Here is a 21,238-nt window from a genome sequence, read left to right as displayed (position 1 = left end):
GCTAATTTTTCTATATATATTTTTAGCTGTCCATATAATTTCTTTCTATTTTTAGTAGAGACGGGGTCTTGCTCTTGCTCAGGCTGGTCTGGAACTCCTGAGCTCAAACGATCCTCCCGCCTCAGCCTCCCAGAGTGCTAGGATTACAGGTGTGAGCCACCGCGCCCAGCCATGTCTTGCCTGTTTCTTACACACAGCTATCACCAAGTCTGTGTGTGAACAGAAAGTAGAGAGATATGTTTTGTTTTAAGACTGGAACCTTGGGAAGGGTTTTGTTTGGGAAATGCAATTTTTAAGAAATTGGTGTTTTGATTTAAGCCTGCTCTAGTGCTCAAGTCCTTCTGAAACATTTCTTTCTTTCTTTTTTTTAATTCTTCCTTTCTAATGTAGCTATATTGGATTGGGGTTGTGATATTCTATGGAACTATAAGAAAATGCAACATACCAAAGGTTAATTCACTACACAACTTATTTAAAGCAACTTGCAATAATATTGGGTTCTTCCTATAAGTGTTAAACATATTCAAAATTCTCTCATCTTTGCCTGGTGTGGTAGTTCATGCCTATAATCCCAGTACTTTGGGAGGCCGAGGTGGGAGGATCGCTTTAGGCCAGGAGTTTGAGACCAGCCTGGGCAACATAGCAAGACCCCATCTCTACAAAAAATAGAAAAATTAGCCAGGCATAGTGGCACATGCCTGTAGTCCCAGCTATTCAGGAGGCTGAGGCAGGAGGATCGCTTGAGCCCAGCAGTTCGAGGCTACAGTGAGCTATGATTATGCCACTGTACTCCAGCCTGGGTGGCAGAGCAAGGCTCTATCTCAAAAACAAAACAAAACAAAACAAATCTCTCATCTTAAGAGAACAATTTTCTTTCCAACATACTACCCATTCGGCACTGCATGCACTACGACTCCTCTCTCCTGATAACACTCAAAGTTCCTAAAAAAGTTGTTTACACTCAAATCTCCCTTTTTCATCTTCCTTTACATGTTCTTTTTAGATGAGAGGTTTTTTGTTTGTCTGTTTTAAAGACAGGTCTCACTATGTCACCTAAGCTAGAGCATGGTGGCTATTCACAGGCACAGTGATAGTGTACTACAACCTAGAACTCCTGAGCTCAAGCAATCCTCCTGCCTCAGCCTCTGGAATAGCTGAGACCATAGGCACAAACGACCACACCTGGCATTGTATGTTTTTAATATTTGTTCAATAAATAGAGGCTAAGAATAAAATATAAAGGCAAAAACAATAGTTAAAAAAAATCATTAGAACAGAAAATATCTTCTCTGGTATTCTCTTGATATTAGAATTTCAAAGGTCAGGCTCGGTGGCTCACGTCTGTAATCCTAGTACTCTGGGAGGCCGAGGCAGGAGGATAGCTCGAGGTCAGCAGTTCGAGATCAGCCTGAGCAAGAGCGGGACCCTGTCTCTACTAAAAATAGAAAGAGATTATCAGGACAACTAAAAATATATATAGAAAAAATTAACGGGCATGGTGGCGTATGCCTGTAGTCTCATCTACTTGGGAGGCTGAGGCAGAAGGATTGCTTAAGCCCAGGAGTTTGAGGTAGGCTGACGCCATGGCACTCTAGCCCAGGCAACAGAGCCAGACTCTGTCTTAAAAAAAAAAAAAAAAAAGAATTTCAAGACCAGGTTGAGAAACACATACAAATATTAGAATCAGGAGATGTAATTCAATTTATCCAGATGCATTGGGGGTTTGGTTCAAAGACCAAGAAGCTCCTGTTTTCAAAAGCAAAAAGGGAAATGTTAACAAGAAATTAGTTTTGTTATTCTCAGATAAAAACATATTTATATTTTCAGGGAAGTCAAACTTTTCCCAGAATCAATCTAGAAATGATTTGGGAAGAATGATATGTTCATTATTAACAACAATAGCCTTTGTTATATGGAACTACTGCTAGAACACAATTCTGAAATCTTATGAACACATAGAAGTATGTTCTTTTTTTCAGTGCAGGAAAAATATTCATATCAGAAAAATAAGTTCTGAATTTTAACATAAAAATTTAAAAGATTGAGGACCCAACATAGTTGTGTTTGCCATTGCTCAACAGTTATCTCATATCTCAGGTAATGGTTTCTGCCAGCCCATATGCTAAGATTAATAGTTGAGTTAAAGGCAAATTACATATAAAGATCAATATTCAGTAACCCATAGACAGATTGTATTCACATACCAGAGGCCAACCCAGAGAAGATTCTTTGCCAAAAACAAGAGAAAGCAAACCTATCCAGTGTAGGCAGAAAGGAACATAATATGAACTCTTCTGATTGTTCAAAGAATTGGCAAAAAAGCAGGAGAGGCATTTGTCCTTTCAAAAAGGACAAGGACCAAGGGAGGTTTCATCACAAACCACAGTCAAGGTTATACGCCAGAAAACCTGAGGATAAGGCAATGGTGAGGATGGAAATTGCCACCACTGGATTCAGCAGACACTGGTGCTTCTGCCATAAAAAATGTCATGTTATTTCTGATAGATATATCCAGAAAGCGAATACAAGTGAGCCATTAATACAGTAGCCATTTCTGAACTACATTTTCTCCTATAAAATATTAACCAGAGAAGCCTAGAGCTTCAGTTTATTAATGGTAAGTGGCTTTAAAATCTAAATATGCTATTTAAAAAAATAAGTAAAAGCTTTTGGAGCAGGAAAATACAGTCAGATTTGAGTTGAGAAAAAACTGCTAGGGAGTTATGGGGAGGGTGTCATTGAAGGACAAGGCTGGAGGTGACTAAACAAGACCTGGTAACTGGCTATCACAGTAATCGTGAATAGAAAGTAATCTAGGCCTAGACAGTGGCAGTGATTGAGGAATAAAAGGGGAAAGAAGTTTGGAGAAATATTTAGAAGGTAAAATCAACAAAACATGGTGACTCATGGGAAATGGCCGAAGATAGAAAGGTGTGGTTGTGCTAAGTTAGCGGGAGTTAGGAAGAATGGCTCCCAGTTTTTTGGTGTGGATGTAGAGTTAATAAAAGTCAGGGATGCTTATTTAAGTTTTCAACATGTGAATGTGAGGTATCTTTGAGGCAATTATAGAGAAACTGCAGTTGGATTCAGGAGAAAAGTGACGCCTACATTGTGACGAGACGCAGTAATCACCATAGCTCTGTGAGCCACAGTGAAGCCATCTTGTGTACAAGCTCACTGCTGCTGTGTGATTCATGAGCCCATGACCTATGAGCTAGGAAAAATATACACAGAAAACAGGAAAAATAAAGGGACTAACTTATAACTGATTGTTTAAAATCACTAGGTGTGTATAGTCAAATTTTACTATGCTTGAGAAATGTTCCTTGACCATCGGTTCCAACTGATGCTATCTGCTTCTGTGAACTCGCTTGCGTATAAAGTGTAATCAAAACAGGTGGTCTAGGGCTGGTCCCAGGCCCCCTGGTAATGGAATTTATTGCAAAACTGACTCCACCTTGTATACTCAGACTCACGTAAGACCCCTATGTAGAATAGTTTAAAAACCCTTCCTCTTTTCCGGTTAAGTGCTGCTCTCTGTGCCTTCGCCTTTGGTGGTGCAGAGGGTAGTCGCTGGCCAGCTAATAAAGACTCCTAATTTGGCTCAATTGGGCTTTCAAGTGGTCATTTTCTCGCATTCTTAGACCATAACATTTGGAGGCCCCAGCGAGATGGCCCTTACATAGGGTGCTTGGTGACCACTGGTGCCTGGGATCTGGTGCGGGGTCCAGTGCCTAGCCTAGGGGAGAGCTCCTGAGAGACGTTCCTCAGCCCCAGGCAACGGCCAGACCACGCTCCAGCCACCGACACCTCAAAATTAATCAATTTCCTTGAATCAGTCTTCTGGATTTACACCGGTGAGTGTCTGGTTTGTCTGTCTTTGGTTGGCCCATTTTGATGTTCCTTGGGAAAGCTGGGCGCAGCTAAAATCCTAGGAACAAGCCCCAAGGAGTGAGACATCACTCGGGGTTTTGGTCATAGTTTTCGGACTTGGAACGCTGCTTTGGCCGTGAGGCTGAGTCAGCAACTATCTGGCGCCATGCCGGATAGCTTGGTTTTTCCGAAAACTTCAGGATTTTGTTTCATGTTGGTTTGATTGCTCATGGTTGATTTGTTTTATGTTAATTGTCATCTGGATACTAGTATGTGTTGCTTTTAGAGTGCCACCTCCGTCTAAGTAACGCAACCACAAGTAGTGTTATCGTCTTGTCTCCCCTCCTGACTGTCACCTGGATGAGAGATGTGACAGTGTTATAGCTCCGCGGCTGACTGGCTACGGGGCTTGAGTGAGTCCTAACCTGCGTTTCTGTGGCGACGTCATACGGCATAACGGTGACTCACCCTCTGGAAAGAGAGGTGACCTGTCCCGGGGTTTATACGGGAGCACCTTCAGCCAAGACGTGCCGAAATCTCCGCGAGGGGAGCAGCCAGGAGGACACCTGAAAGTACACCCCACCCTGTGTGAACAATCCGTGTCTCTGTGTCTTGTCATTGTAAGAAAACTTTATGGCATGAAGGAGTGTACAGCAAATCGTGCCCCAAATCCCTGTGCCGGATAATTTTAAATTGGAATCTGAGAAAAAGTGTTGCTCTCATTGTAACAAGGAATAACTGTGGAAAACAAAGGAATTTTGCCGGTTGCCGCCTCGTCGGCGCCCGTTTCACCTAGCAACAGCTCTCATTTGTCTCCTTCTCCTCCTAGCCAGTAAATCTGCTAATTTTTCCTTCTCTCTGTTGCCGTTCCAGTCTGTTACTTATGGACTATGAAGAATTCACTGTAGAAACGGCCCTCTAGCCAAGGGGGGAGCCACCTCCGGCTCCGCGCTGAGTCACTGGTATTCTTTTAGCCCAGCTTATTGCCCTGATTGTCAGTTACATCTGTTAACCACACAGCAGGGCCAAGGAGTGCCTTTGCTGGTTTCTTGACAGCAACGACTGTCCACCAAGTACGGGCGAGCGTTCTTGAGGAGTCTCCGGAAGCTGCCGACACCTGCTGTGGTACCGCTGCAAATTCTGTGGCTTCCTTCAGCCTTTCCTTGATTTTACTTTTCTTCATGATAGGTTTAGTCTACTTGCTACCAGGCTTTTGGGCCCTGGTCTTTGGTATAGGACTTTATGTCATAGCCCCTAAGGAATGGCACAGGTTCTGTTGATGCTGCTATACTAGACTACAGTGGGCTTGGTCCTCCTTTTTAGAACTCTTGCTCGGTTACCCTGTTTAGACTTTTGCCCTCCATGATCCTTGCTTTTCAGGAACACGGGATCGGGTTCCCCGCCTCCGTAAGGCAGCCACCAGGCGATGGGCCGGGACCAAGGATTCCTGAGATCTAAAGATTATTCTCTTTTTTCCTCAAAACGGGTCAATCGGGGTCATGTGAAAATTGCATGCCACTTAATGTTTTTTGAAAAACTTCCAGGAACCTTCAGGGTGATCATGTGTATGCTTTTTAATTATATCCATTCATTTGTACAGATGACAACCCTAGCCTCAGCCCCAGACACACGAGCTTTAGTGGCAGACTTTATAGGCTATAAGCTGAGACAGAAGGGTTATGTCTATAAAACTGGCCCAGAAAAAGGCCCAGCAGCTGACCCGCTGCACCAAGCCATGCGGGCAGCTGGAGATGAGTTCAAGACCCGCATCCAGCGTACCTTCTGTGGTCTGGCAGCTCAGCTGCACGTGACCCCGAGCTCAGCCCAGAAGTGCTTCACCCAGGTCGCCAATGAGCTTTTCCGGGGGGGCCCAACTGGGGCCGTCTTGTGGCCTTCTTCGTCTTTGGGGCTGCACTATGTGTTGAGAGTGTCGACAAGGAAATAGAGCCACTAGTGGGACAAGTGCAGGAGTGGATGATGGCCTACCTGGAGACACGGCTGGCCGACTGGATCCACAGCAGTGGGGGCTGGGCAGAGTTCACAGCTCTATATGGGAACGGGCCCTCGAGGAGGCACGGCGTCAAAGGGAGGGAAACTGGACATCAGTGAGAACAGTGCTGATGGGGGCCGTGACACCGGGGACCCTGTTAACTATAGGGGGCTTCTTCACTAGCAAGTGAAACAGTCCCAGGGCCAGGTGGGGCTAGTTATGGCTGGGGGCCAAGAGAGCAGAAACAAAACAAAGATATGCCCTTAAAATAGAGTAAATGTTTAGACAGGCATGAAACAAGGATAGATAAAAAAAGATGATGTGTGAAAAAATATACAAACAAAAAATCTGTTAAGACAAACCCTGGCCGTGATGGGCAACTCCACGGATCCTGGTTATATACAACATGTCTTCCCCTCCACACGCCCCAACTGAGACCCAAACGAGAAACAAGGTAAGGGGGCTCTTGATCGGTATCGCCAGACTCTGCTCGGGGGCATATGGGCCACGGCTAACAGGCCAACTAATTTGTCTATGGTAAGCAAAACCATAAAGAGACCTAATGAGTCTCCGGTGGTGTTCCTAGAACGCCTTTTTAAAGCTTGCCACCTGTATACTCCCATAGACCCAGAGGCACCAGAAAATAGACGTGCCATTAATATGCCTTTGCCACTCAGTCAGCCCCTGATATTAGAAAAAGCTGCAGAAAGTAGAGATGTTAAAAAAACAAATGCTGTTTAAATTAACAAAATTTCCCAGAAAAAAACAGACCGGTTGCATACCTGTCTAACAGGTTGGACCCTATAGCATCTGGCCTCTAAGCTCACTTTGGGGCAGGACTTGTGTATCATAGCCCCTCACTCAGTAGAGGCTCTAAAAAGTCCACCTGAAAAATGGCTTTCCAACTCATGTATAACCAAGTGCTGTTGCTAGATCCCCCCAGGATTTGCTTCCTGAAGACAACTGCTCTTAACCCTGTCACTCTGTTGCCAGATGATGAGGCAGCAGAGCCACTGCATAACTGCTTCGAGATCCTGGAGTCTTTTTTTTTTTTTTTTTGAGACAGAGTCTCACTCTGTTGCCCTGGCTAGAGTGAGTGCCATGGCGTCAGCCTAGCTCACAGCAACCTCAAACTCCGGGGCTTTAAGCGATCCTACTGCCTCAGCCTCCCCAGTAGCTGGGACTACAGGCATGCACCAAAATGCCAGCCTAATTTTTTTCTATATATATTTTTAGTTGTCCAGATAATTTCTTTCTATTTTTTAGTAGAGACAGGGTCTCGCTCTTGCTCAGGCTGGTCTCAAACTCCTGACCTTGAGCGATCCACCCACCTCGGCCTCTCAGAGTGCTAGGATTACAGGCGTGAGCCACTGCAACCAGCTGAGATACTGGAGTCTCTTACCAGCCTAAAAATGGATCTCACTGATCACCCATGGCCAGACCCTAATAAAGAACTGTACATGGATAAAAGCAGCTACATGTTTGAGAAAATCAGGTATGCAGGGGTGGCTATTATAACTGCTGACTGGGTTATCTGGACACAGACTCTTGGACGTGAAACCTCAGCCCAAAAGGCTGAACTCATACCCCTTACCCAGACCCTAAGACGGGGGAGAGCCTTTGCGATGGCACAAATACATGGGGCACTTTACCAAGAGTGAGGACTGACTCCCCAGTGGCGAGAGACATTGCTTTCACCGATGCGACAGCAAGAAAAGTCGCACAAAAAGCAGTGGGGACTCTCCTAACTCTCCCTGCTCTGCCAAAATGGCTCTTGCAAAACTCTCCAAACTATACCGAAAAAAAAAAAAAAAAAAAGCTAAAATAAAAAAGCCCGAAGACTAAAACTGATTCCGGAGGTTGGATATTCCTTGGCTACACCACCAAGCCCGGCAAGCTTCAGCAAGGTGCCACGTCTACGATCAAATAAATCCAGATAAAGGCATTAACCTTCCCCTGAAGGCCAAGTTGCGGAGACAAGCTCCAGGAGAACATTGAAAAGTGGCTTTCACTAAAGTAAAATCAGGTAACTATAGATACTGGTATTTGCTTGTGTTTATTGACACTTTCTCTAGATGAGCAACAGCTTTTCCTACAAAGTCAGAGACAGCACAAATAGTTATAAAAAAGTTAGTGACTAAAATTGTCCCTAGATTTGCCCTCCTGCTAACATTGGGGTCTGACAATGGCCCGGCGTTTCTCACCAGAACAACTCAACTGCTGGCCCAAGTTCTAAAGATTGATTAAAAATTACATTGTGTCTATAAGCCTTAGAGTTCAGGTCAGGTACAAAGAATAAATAAGACTTTAAAAAAACACTAAATAAATTAAGGTTAGAGACTGGCAAAAACTGGGTGAGCTTCCTTCCCTTTGCCCTGCTAAAAACCAGATGCACTCCTTATATTAAACACATAACCCCATGTAAAATCATGTTCAGCCGACTAACCCCACTCATGAGAAAGCTCTATTTCAGGTACAGCCTGGAGACCTTGTCTAGATAAAAACAAAACAAAACAAAACTTCAGCCTGCCAGCTTAGAAGCCAGGTGGACTGGATCCCTGCCAGTAATCCTCACCATACCAACAGCCATAAAGGTTGCCAGAAAGTGTCATTAGATCCACCACATGTAGATCAAAAAGGCGACCCCAGATCAACTCCCCACGAAATAGATCACCCGGCCCACCGAGGACCCACTAAAGATAAGACTTTTCAGAGACTCCTCTGGTTCCTCCTAGTTATCTGTTTTAATCCAGCAGGCGGCATCCCCCACCAATATATAGACTATACCTGGGTGCTTCCCAGGACAATAGATGAGACTATTATAGCCCGAAACTCCACCCTATCCCAGCCGGTCCTCCACTTTGACCTCTGTCAGTTGTTCAGAGATAAAAACAAACAATAATATTGGGGAGGATGTGGGAGACTGAGCTATAGGTCTAACAAACTAAAACAAAAGTTACAAGCTTGTCAGCACTATGCCTGCCCCTACATCATAAACAACCTCATTTCTTATGTTAAAGAGTTCAAGCTGTCAAATTTATGGTCCTCAAAACTCACTGTCAACATTTGTAACTCTCCTATCGTCCTTAGCAGGATCATTAGTTTTGTTTCTCCTAGCTTTATTAATAGGTCCATATATTCTTAACTATATGTTATCATACATAAAAAAATACAAAGCGTTAAGTTCATATCACCATATGTGCAAAGGTAAATCAAGGATTTGATTTCACATAAAAACCAGTGGGGAATGTGATGAGATGCAGTAATCACCATAGCTCTGTGAGCCACAGTGAAGCCATCTTGTGGACAGGCTCACTGCTGCTGTGTGATTCAGGAGCCCATGACCTATGAGTTAGGAAAAATATACACGGAAAACAGGAAAAATAAAGTGACTAACTTATAATTGATTGTTTAAAATCACTAGGTGTGTATAGTTAAATTTTACTATGCTTGAGAAATGTTCCTTGACCATCAGTTCCAACTGATGCTATCTGCTTCTGTGAACTCGCTTGCGTATAAAGTGTAATCAAAACAGGTGGTCTAGGGCTGGTCCCAGGCCCCCTGGTAATGGAATTTATTGCAAAACTGACTCCACCTTGTATACTCAGACTCACATAAGACCCTGATGTAGAATAGTTTAAAAACCCTTCCTCTTTTCTGATTAAGTGCTGCTGTCTGTGCCGCCGCCTTTGGTGGTGCAGAGGGTAGTCGCTGGCCAGCTAATAAAGACTCCTAATTTGGCTCAATTGGGCTTTCAAGTGGTTATTTTCTCACGTTCTTAGACTATAACATACATAAGACCATAATGACGACAATGATTTCAAATTAATATGTGTGCAGGGATGCTGGAAACCATGAACGTGGTTCAGATTGCCCAGGGAAAGTATAAACATTGAGAAAAAAAGTAGGCCAAAGACAGAATTCAAGGGAACATCAACATTTAGTGCTTGGGCCAAATGTTAGGATCCAGTGAAGACTATAGGGAAGAATGGTCAGAGAGTCGGGAACGCTGGTGGGCAATGCTGTGTATCACGATTATATATGATAGGAGGAAGATGACAGGCACAAACAGCATCAATATGCAGAAATGGTTAAAAATGTCAAATACTTCAGAGAAAAGTCTTGACCAGAGTCGACTGTATTCAGCATTTGGGAGATAACTGGTGATCTTAGATTTCTGACCACAGTGGGCAGCAGAGTAAATGACTAGGTAGTGAGAAAAACACAGGCCATGCAGTCAGACATAACTGGGAGAGAATTCAGTGTCACCTACATTATACAAAACAGGGAGAGGGATGAGCTCCTTCATTTACCAAATGTCTGGTTCCTCATCTGCAAAATGAAAATAAAAAGACCTAATTCAGAAATGTCATAAACTCAAGAATTGCATACCTTCATGACATGGCTCTCTGCCTGGTCTATTTCCAGAGCTTAATATTCTACCTGGAAAACAGCAAACTTTTTTTTTTCTTTTTAATGTTTAATATAAGTTAGTTCATAGTTAAAGTCATAAGACAACACTTAGCAAAACAATTACATCAATTGACCTAGAAATCAAATGCAAACAGATAGGAATACACTATCTAAAATCTTTTTAAGTGAACATTAACTATTTATTCAAAGAATATGAAGGATTAAAGTCTTCTGTGACATAAAACCATTTCAAATGGTTTCATGTCTCAGCTGAACAGGAGGAGACAGGGTAAGGAGTAAGTGAAGAGGGGGCTGGGCTCAGTGGTCCACGCCAGTAATCCCAGCACTTTGTGAGGCCTAGGCAGGAGGATTGCTTGAGGCCAGGAGTTTGACATCAGCCTCTACAAAAAATAAAAAGTTAGCTGGTTGTGATCAGGCATGCCTGTAGTCCCAGCTCCTTGGGAGGCTGAGGCAGGAGGATTGCTTGAGCCCAGGAGTTTGACGTTGCAGTGAGCTATGACAATGCCACTGCACTCCAGCCTGAGCAACAGAGGGAGACTATGAAGAAAAAAAAAGTAGGCCCCATTTGGGCAGCTAGATGAGGGATGGGGAACATTTTCATGTTGGAAGGCCACATTAATTGATCTGTGATCAAATAAGGTCACATTCAAGAAACTTCAATTAGACAGACTTAAAAATGTACATTATTTTGTAAAAATCTCTACTATGTACTTAATACTTTCAAAGATGAAAACTATTTGTTAATTTTGAAGTTCACTAACCTTTTAATGACTTTGTTGTATCTGCTTTTTGTTGGAAAGCACTTGAATATATGGTTGCAGCATGGAGGTCCACATTTTCAGCTGATCCTCCAAATGGGTATTTATCATTTGTGACCTTACGGGCCTCTTGATTTGGGTTAGGTAGAAGAATGTAGATTGACAGCAATAAGAGGCTGAAAAGCAAGAAAGCATTTTTCAGGAATGATGCTGAAGGTCTGAGTATTCTACTGCATTTTTCCAAATTTCAATTGGATCTTTCTTAGCATCAAACAACGACTTTAAAATGTCATCTACTGAGAGCTCAATTAATTTCATCTGTAGTTCTTTAGGTGGCTTGATCAACTAGGTGAGGCTGAAATGCTAATTTGAATGTGATGTCATGATTCTCAAAGTCAGTGAACTTTTCATTGTATTCTCCCATTAATATGTCTATATGGCCGGGGGCGGTGGCTCACGCCTGTAATCCTGGCACTCTGGGAGGCTGAGGCAGGTGAATTGCTCAAGGTCAGGAGTTTGAGACCAGCCTGAGCAAGAGCGAGACCCCGTCTCTACTAAAAAAATAGAAAGAAATTGTCTGGCCAACTAAAATATATATAGAAAAAATTAGCCGGGCATGGTGGCACATACCTGTAGTCCCAGCTACCCGGGAGGCTGAGGCAGTAGGATCGCTTGAGCTCAGGAGTTTGAGGTTGCTGTGAGCTAGGCTAACACCACGGCACTCACTCTAGCCCAGGCAACAAAGCGAGACTCTGTCTCAAAAAAAAAAAAAAGTCTATAACAGCTATATATTCTTCAAATGATTTGCATATATCATCCTGCTCATCAATGACCTTTGCTAATTGGGGAAAATGTTCATCTGATATTTCCTTTTGAAGAACAAGTGTTTTGGAAAAAGATAGCTTTTTTTGAAATGCTTGGGTTTTTTTTTTAACCACATATAGACTTAGTTTTACCTTGCAAAGAAATTTTCAAGTCATTTGATTTGACATATCACACAGAAATGCTGTATTCCTATAGAAGTCTTCCTTCAATAATCCACACTGATGATCCTGTTCTTCAAAAAATTTAACTATCTGTTCTTGCAGAGATAAAATTTTGGCTAACACCTGTCTCTGAGATAGCCAACCCACTTTAGAATGATATGGCAAATGCATGCTGAATACCTCATGGTTCAACTTTAGTATGTTATGAAACTGATGATGTGGTGTTACATTTGTGCAAATACAGTTAACGATACTTATAACTTGTTGCAAAGTGTCACTTAAAACAGTAGCTTTAGCACAGAGATTTTGCTGATGCAAGATACAGTAAAAATAAATGAGAGCATCTGGATCTGTTAATATTTTTTTCATCTGTACAATAAACCCTTCATGTTTTCCTGTCATGGAGGGCGTGCCATCTGTACATGCACTGACTAATTTACCAAATTCAGATCAACTTCACTACATTTATCTTGAAAGTTGTTGAAGATATCTATTCCCGGTGTTCTGTTCCCAAGAGTGCCCAAAGTGAGTAACTCTTCATAGCAAAGAAAATCTTGTTATGACCTGAATGAAGTCTAAGACCTGTGCTGAGTCAGTAGTGTCAGCTGATTTATCCAAAGCAATTGAATAATATATATTTTCCTTTTGGAGTATTGCATGAAGTTGTTCTGTTAAGTTGAAGGTTAATTCATGCTTCCAATTGGTTATGGTTCTCCTTGAAAAAGGCAGTTGTTTGTACTTTGAAAAGTTATTGAGGTCTAAGCATCCTACAACTTCGACAATGCATTTTTTCACAATGTCTACATCACTGAATGGCTTCTCTTTTTTCCCAAGTATATAAGCTACTTTGTAAGTTGCTTTAATGGCATTATTTCCAGGGCTTATTGCTGCTTGAAAGAATTGTCTTTGCTTTTGCTTTTCATCTTTTAATTTGTGCAATATGATTACTGAAAGTTCAGTACTTGTCCCCACAGCCAAGTGAAGAAGGACAAGTGGTTTGATGAGAAGGAAAGAGAAGTTTGTTAATTTGCTGGTAAATGGGGAAAATGGCAGACTCTTCTTAAATAAACAAACAAACAAAAAACCCATCATCCTATATATAAGCAGAAATATAGCACTTTTAAAAGGAGTTTTCAGCTTCAGGCTATTGCTGTTTAACCATAGCATCTCTGGTGAAGATAATTAATCTCCTAATCTCTGCCTGGACAATTCTGTTGAGCCATCTCCTGTGATACAAAAAAACAAAAAAACAAAGAACACTCCCCTGGCCTTCTGATTACTGGCCTTGGCAAGAATGCAAGTTTTATTTCTCAAATAGGGTAAGGGTGGTTTTAAGGATACAGCTTGTAACACATTTTTGCTCTTTTTTAGGTCTTTGCCTCTGTTACAATACAAACTTTTGCAACTTTCTCTCTAATTTAAAATATTTGTGGTCTTTACGAGTGTTATAACGCTGATGAGCATTGAATTTCTGTAATGTTGATGTTGCAGTATCACAAGGCAAGCAAATCATCTTATCTTTAGCAGAAACAAGATAATATTGCATTTCACAATAAATCATTAAAAAGTCTGTTTTCTTCCTTCATTGTTCTCCTGGTTTTCTTTGACATGATGGGCTGTTAAGCAGACAGAATTAAAAAATACTGTTGAGCTGTGCAACTACTCACAAAGTCTACTTCAAACAAAAACACAGTGCTCCATTGTCAAAAGCTGGTAACAGACTGGCACACTCAATCCCCATAAACTCTCGACAACCAGCCTCACGCAGCAGTGGTGCCAGTTAGGTGGTGGAAGTCAGAACTAAATCATGAGCATAGTAGCCATCAATTTAGCCCTTACAGCTTACCAATGTTCGAATTGTGCTGACCAATCTAGGAGGATTACTTCATTGAAACTTATTTTATTTGTTGGTATTTTAAATACATTAATTTTATTTTTTAATTTTAATTTTTTTAGAGACAAAGTCTCATACTGTTGCCCTGGCTAGAGTGCAGTAAGAAATTATGACTCATCACAACCTCAAACTCCTGGGCTCAAGCAATCCTCCTGCTTCAGCCTCCTTAGTAGCTGGGACTACAAGTGTGCAGCACCATGCCTGGCTAATTTTTTGTATTTTTAGTAGAAATGGGGTCTTGCTCCTGCTCAGGCTGCTCTGGAACTCCTGACCTCAAGCAATCCTCTGACCTTGGCCTCCCAGAATGCTAGGATTAAAGGCATGAGCCACTGCACCTGGCCTGAATAACTTCATTTAAACAATAAAATAAAAATATAAAAGATGAACAAAAATGTATTAACAAAAATAAAAGGATTTGTTCTGCACAATTTTGATTCAGTCAAAAGGCCACAAGTTCCCCTCCCCTGAGCTAGACAGTGAAATCAGACTCAACATCAACTGCAATCCCCATCCTCCTTAATTTCTACATGTGTTGTATAATTTTAGCTGAGGACCAATTTTAATGCCATTTGCATCTTATTAATGTCAAAGACTCATTCTTGGATTTGGGAATAGTCTTAGCAGAAATTTCCATGAAGATAAATCCATGTTCTTGTGCAAAAGCTTCAGCTTCTTTTTTTTCACTTCTCTTCTAGATTCTGCATCATTTTTATTTCTAATAAGCATAGTGACCACGTGAAATTGGAATGCTGGCGGGCATCTTCTAACACAGGTTGTCAAGTGGATGAATGTATCTCTCCTTGCAATATCATGCCCTAGTAAAGCCCTGCGGCGCCTCTGGAATATGGCTGAGGTGGAACGACAGGACTCCTGCCCTGCCACATTCCATATCTGTAGGTTTGTCTGTTTCCCATCAATAGTTGTCCCTCCAGCACCAAACTCTACACCAATAGTAAGGTTATGCACCAGCCGAAACCTCTTGTCTGTAAACTGTAGCGGTAAAAATGATTTACCAACACTTGGGTCACCCACGATGCTGTAGTTGAAGACATAGGCGAGGGCCATGGCTCCTCCTCCTGCTACAGCTCCTCCGCGATCCTCACTACGCGCCGCCCAGCCGCCTGGAAGGCCAAGGGGAAGCGGGGTACATTGGCGCTGGCGGGCCGAGTCCCCGCCGAGCCCAGCGGAGTCTTACCGAGCTCTGCCGAACCCCTTCCGAGCCCCTTCCGAGCCCCCGCCGAACCCCCGCCGAGACCCCGCCGAGGCCAGTCGAGCCCAGCAGAGCCTTACCGAGCTCTGCCGAGACCCCCGCCGAGACCCCCGCCGAGGCCAGCCGAGCCCAGCCGAGCCCAGCCGAGCCCAGTCCTGCAGTAACAGCAGCCGCAAGCGCGTTTGCTCTGCCTTCGCCTTGAGTGACCTAAATGATTATTAATTGAAACAGTTATGGCAGCAGTGATCATGTGGGAATACAAAGGGAAAACTAGATATGTTGTGGAAGGGTGTAATGTAAGGTCAATGGCGGGATATTTTTAAATATGAGAAAACTGTCGATCTTTTTGTGTACAAAAGTAGGTGTCCTTCCAGAGGAAGTGATTGACGGGATGGTGATGCGAGTGTGGGGCCAGGATGAAGGGTGAAGCTGCAGGATCCTGGAGGAAGAGGAGGAGAAAATAGAAACATCTTTTAGAGGAGAAGAGAAATATTATCAAATAATCAAAGGATAAACGGAAGGATATTTTTTTTTTTTTTTTTTTTGAGACAGAGTCTCCCTCTGTTGCCCGGGCTAGAGTGAGTGCCGTGGCGTCAGCCTAGCTCACAGCAACCTCAGACTCCTGGGCTCAAGTGATCCTCCTGCCTCAGCCTCCCGAGTAGCTGGGACTACAGGCATGTGCCACCATGCCCGCCTTTCTTTGTATATATTTTTAGCTATCCAGATCATTTATTCCTATTTTTAGTAGAGTCCGGGTCTCGCTCTTACTCAGGCTGCTCTTGAACTCCTGACTTCCTGCCTCAGTCTCCCAGAGTGCGAGGATTACAGGCGTGAGCCACCGCGCCCAGCCTGCAGATCTGCTTAATTAGGAAAATGAAGAGGGGCTCAGAGGTGCGCACTTGAAGCCCCAGCTACTCAGGAGGCCAAGGCAGGAGGATCACTTGAGCCCTGGAGTTTCAGTCCAGCCTGGGCAACACAGGGAGACTGGCGCTCCCCGCCCCCCAATCTCTAAATTAAAGAAAAAAAAAAAAGACTGAAAGAAACAACTGCCAGAGGCTTATATGATCATAGGTCGTGGCTGGACAGTCAGATATGTTCAGTTATAAAATGAGTTTGGGTGAAGACAAGTTCTGGACCAGACCAGAGCTTTAAAGAAAAGTAGTAATATATTTCTGAGTAATAAAATACTAAATATTAAGAGGAAATGAAGTTAGTAAATGGGGTAAACAAAAGGAAAATAAAATTATAATCACCGTTGTTCCATCAATCAGATATGAAAATATTAATTTGGTTTTTTTCTGTTATTTTTATATATATAAATACTTGTTTATAAGAGCAATATAAGCAAAATTGTGAAAACAATATATACTCATTTATATACTGCTTTTTGAAAACTTAAAACATTTTTTTTGAGATTAACATTTCCATTTCCATTTCAGGGACGTGCATGTCAGCAGGGGGCCAGTGTGCGCAGGCACTTCGTCCTGTGTGTGTCGGCTGCCTGGTGTGACTGCTTCATGCGTCAAGGCGGTGTGCGGTCCACTGGGTTATCCTTTATACTAGAACATTCTTGCAGTCGGATATGTTGCCCACTTTCTCATTCCTGGAAGTTTTGGGGCATGTAGATTGTAACGAACACTTGCCCAAGAAGTGAGTATCATGCTGTTCAAAGGTCTTGACCAGTCTTTGTGGGTTAGAAATGGAGACACAATTGTGTGGGACTCCATGGGAAGGACTTGTCCCATGACAGTGGGTTAAAGACAACTTATAAGAACGTGACAGCATGAGTTGATATTTTCACTGGCCACTCATACTGTAGTTTGATAAAGGCCATATGATGGGAGCAAAGCAATTTCATGGGTCTGCCTATAATTTTTTAATAAATCTTAATCCAGTTTTCATACGCGGCGTAGCTCCCAAAGTCATTAGTGCAAAAAGTAAGGCTTGGGGCTAATTTACATTTGTGTTATTACAGACTTTAGCTATTTTGCTCTTAAAGTCCTTTTGTTCTTCTCAAATGTGTCTGTATGTTGAATATAAAAATGACAGTGCAAAAATTATTGTACACTAAAATTTACAGACTTGTATTACTGTGAGACATTTTCCTCTGCCCTAGGTATAAAAATAGTCTATCTCCAGTGAGAAATTGTTAAACTGTTTCTTTTTAACTATAATTAGATCATATGCAACAATAGACTTTTATGCATCCACAAAAGAAACATATGTATTTACCAGACAATATGAATGGATTCATTTACCTTTTAAATGGAATGAAATTCACTGGAAAGTGTGGGTAAGGATCTATAGGCTTGGCCTTATTGCTATAACAACCTTACCAGTTTCCTGCAGCATGACTTTAACAAACAAAGCACCCCAATCTGTGTAAAATTTGGGGCAAGCCAAGGTGTCTTAGCCTGATTCATCAATCCTGTTTTACTCATGTAGGACACAGAGCACATGTATAAAATGGGGAGCAGTAATCTAAGGGCCGCCAGATTATCACATAGTATTCACCACAAAGTACATGATTGCAAAAATCGGTTTGGTGTTTGTCCATTTTTCTCTTAGTCCAGTCTTGACCTAATACATTTTTCATATCCTGAGGAAAGGTATTTCAAAAAATGTTTTTATTTTTATAAGAAAATAGACTCAATTGAATGAGAGGAATTAAAGAGTAAAAGGTTACTGCTTCAGCTACAGATAAAGCAATGTATTTTTTTTTTTTTTTTTTGAGACAGAGTCTCACTTTGTTGCCCGGGCTAGAGAGAGTGCTGTGGCGTCAGCCCAGCTCACAGCAACCTCAAACTCCTGGGCTTAAGCGATCCTACTGCCTCAGCCTCCCGAGTAGCTGGGACTACAGGCATGTGCCACCATGCCCGGCTAATTTTTTCTATATATATTTTTAGTTGTCCAGATAATTTATTTCTATTTTTAGTAGAGACGGGGTCTCGCTCAGGCTGGTCTTGAACTCCTGACCTCAAGCGATCCACCCGCCTCAGCCTCCCAGAGGGCTAAGATTACAGGCGTGAGCCACCTCGCCCAGCCAGCAATGCATTTTTGTGATGTTGTAAAGTATATATCTGGGACATTTCCTGGCAAACAACTCCTAAAATTCTTAGAATCTCCAAAGTGGTGTCTTTGTGTATGCTAATGAATTGACTGGTGGCCAGCAGCCCCTAGGTAGCTTTGGGGTGGGGCTGGTCATTGGAAAGACCCAGGCAGGATTAGAAGGTTGGAACTTTCAGCCTTACTCCCAACATATGGGGCAGGGAGAAGGGCTAAATGTCAAATTGATCACCAATGGCCAGTGGTTTAATCAATCATGTCTACGTAATGAAGACTCCATAAAAAGCCAAAAGGGGCAGGGCATGGTGGCTCACACCTGTAATCTTTACACTCTGGGAGGCCGAGGTGAGAGGATTGTTAAAACTAGGAGTTTGAGAACAGCCTGGGTAACATAGTGAGACCTCATCTCTACAAAAAATTAAAAAATTAGCTGGGTGTCATGGCAGGTGCCTGTAGTCCCAGTTACTCGGGAGGCTGAGGCAGGAGTATTGCTTGGGCCCAGGAGTTTGAGGTTGCGGTGAGTTATAATGCTGCCACTGTACTGTAGCCTGGGGAACATAGTGAGATGCTGTCTCAAAACAGACAAAAAGGCCAAAAGAACTAGGTTCACAGAGGTAAACACATGGAGGTTCCTGGTGGGTGGTGCACTGGGGAGGGCATGGAAGCTCTGCACGTCTTCCCATATCTCCCCCCATGCTTCCCTTCATCTGTATCCTTTGCAATATCCTTGTAATAAACTGGTAAATATAAGTAAGTATTACCTGGAGTTCTGTGAGCTACACTAGCAAATTAAGAACCCAAACAGAGAGGGTCAGTCAGAAATTCTGGAGGCGTGGACTTGTGACTGCTGTCCGGGGGGGAGGGGACAGTCTGCTGAGACTGAGGCTATCTCCAGGCAGATAGGGTCAGAATTGACTTGGACCACACCCAGCTGGTGTCCACTGCAGAACTGATTGCTTGCTTGGTGTGTGGGGAAAAACCCTCATGTGTTTGGTCACGCAAGTCTTCTGTGTTGATTGTTGCAGTGTGAGAGCAGAGGAAAAACAATTTGAGTTTGTTCCCCTCAAAGGTTTCTTTCAGACCACGTTATTAATTTCTTTTTTAAAAATTGCAATAGAAATATTTTGGAATTTTTTATCATATAGGCCCAGATGAATCTTCTTATCAGTATGTGTGCTTTCACTCATCTTAGAGAAGATAATTTTAGTCTTTCCCCAAAGCAATACCAGAAAAATAGAAAAGAAATAGACCATACAATATCTTAGAATTTTATACAATAATAGACAATAGCAAAAATGAACACGTAAAAGAAACAACTGCAATCTTAAGTTTTGTCTATCTCACTTAGCTCTGTTTCCAGTGATATTTTCTGTCAATATTTATTTTTGAATGATGTTTAGATTGATCTTTAACACTGCCTTGAACTCTGCCATTGATTATTATTTGTATAAGAGAATTATCCTTACTTTTAAGAGCCAATTAACATCAGAAATTTTAACTGTTGGCTGGGTGCGGTGGTTCACGCCTATAATCCTAGCACTCTGGGAGGCCGAGGCGGGAGGATCACTCGAGGTCAGGAGTTCGAGACCAGCCTGAGCAAGAGCGAGACCCCATCTCTACTAAAAATAGAAAGAAATTAGCTGGACAACTGAAAATATATACAAAATATCAGCCGGGCATGGTGGCGCATGCCTGTAGTCCCAGCTACTCGGGAGGCTGAGGCAGGAGGATTGCTTGAGCCCAGGAGTTTGAGGTTGCTGTGAGCTAGGCTGATGCCATGGCACTTTCTCTAGCCTGGGCAACAGAGCAAGACTCTGTCTCAAAAAAAAAAAGAAATTTTAACTGTTGAGGCTCAGAAAACAGTACCCCAAAATGAAGTCCTGAGAAGCAAAAGTCTTTTTTCTGACCTTCTCCTGTCCTCCTGTCACTCAGTCCCATTCTCCCTCCAAGGATAGCCACAGAAGCCAGAACCCCTTTACCCTAAAGCTAGCCTTGAACCCTAAAAATATTCATTTTAAAACTGGCCATAAAAAAATGATGTGACCTACCTTGTTTGACTGTAGACCATAAAACCCCCATTCCAGAGAGGGTCCTACCCCACACCCAGAAGGAAGAAATGCTGCTCAGAGAGGCCAAGAAGAATCTAGACAGACAGGCCTTGCGGAGTCTCTCCATTAAGTCTATTGCCATCAGACCGTACCCTTTTTGTAAATCATATTTCTACATGGCTGTCCATACATTGTTGAACCTAAGCATAAAAATGGGCAATTTCCCCTATACCTTTGGTCTTCATTCTGAAGGCTCTCATGCATCCAGGTTAAATACATTTGTATGCCTTTTCTCCTGTTAATCAATCTACCCCGTATCAGCGATTTTTCAGCCAAAGGCCTTTGTCTCTCTATAACTGAATTAATATTAAATAATCATCAAACACTTTAAAACATTGTACCAAAGTCAAAATGGAACAATTCTTGTAGGCCCACATTTTAAAATGTGTTCTATTGTCCTTGGGACCATTTCATAAAATACTAGCACATTTCATTTGCCTTGTGATATATAGATTACAGTTGGGTATCACCTAACCTTTAAAAGCAACCTCTATATATTTTTTGGCCTATCTCCAGAGGTTTTACTTCACACACAAAATAAGGTAAGGATCTACTAAATTATAGCTATAAAAGTCTTCAGTCTTCTGTATTATATTTTTTCATATCTGCCCTATCAACACAAAAGAGAAATACAAAGTCAATTTTTTGGAGTTATCTAGTGGACAGTGTTACAAGATGTGACAAAGTGTTTTGCCAAAATTCAGTCTGTCCAAACATTTGGTTTCCTACATGGACTTGATTAGGATCACAAATTATTTTTCCCTTGCTTGGGGTTTGTCATTATGGAAGCAACCTAATATGACTCCCAGGAATTTAACTGATGTATATTAATTTGTTAGAGGCGAGTCATTCTAGAGGTTCTTATTTGATATGTCCAATTAGCACCTTTTTGGAAGAGAAAACATCACCACTTGAGGAT

At 42.3% G+C, this 21,238-nt stretch overlaps 1 pseudogene; it reads left to right on the top strand.

Moving 5' to 3' along the window:
* Positions 1-5,473: 5,473 nt before the first annotated feature.
* On the top strand, positions 5,474-6,053 carry LOC123640055 (annotated as a pseudogene).
* The last annotated feature ends 15,185 nt before the right edge of the window (positions 6,054-21,238 follow it).

Source organism: Lemur catta, chromosome 6 (assembly GCF_020740605.2).
Source record: "Lemur catta isolate mLemCat1 chromosome 6, mLemCat1.pri, whole genome shotgun sequence".
NCBI lineage: Eukaryota > Metazoa > Chordata > Mammalia > Primates > Lemuridae > Lemur > Lemur catta.
This window is presented reverse-complemented; position numbering and strand designations above follow the sequence as displayed.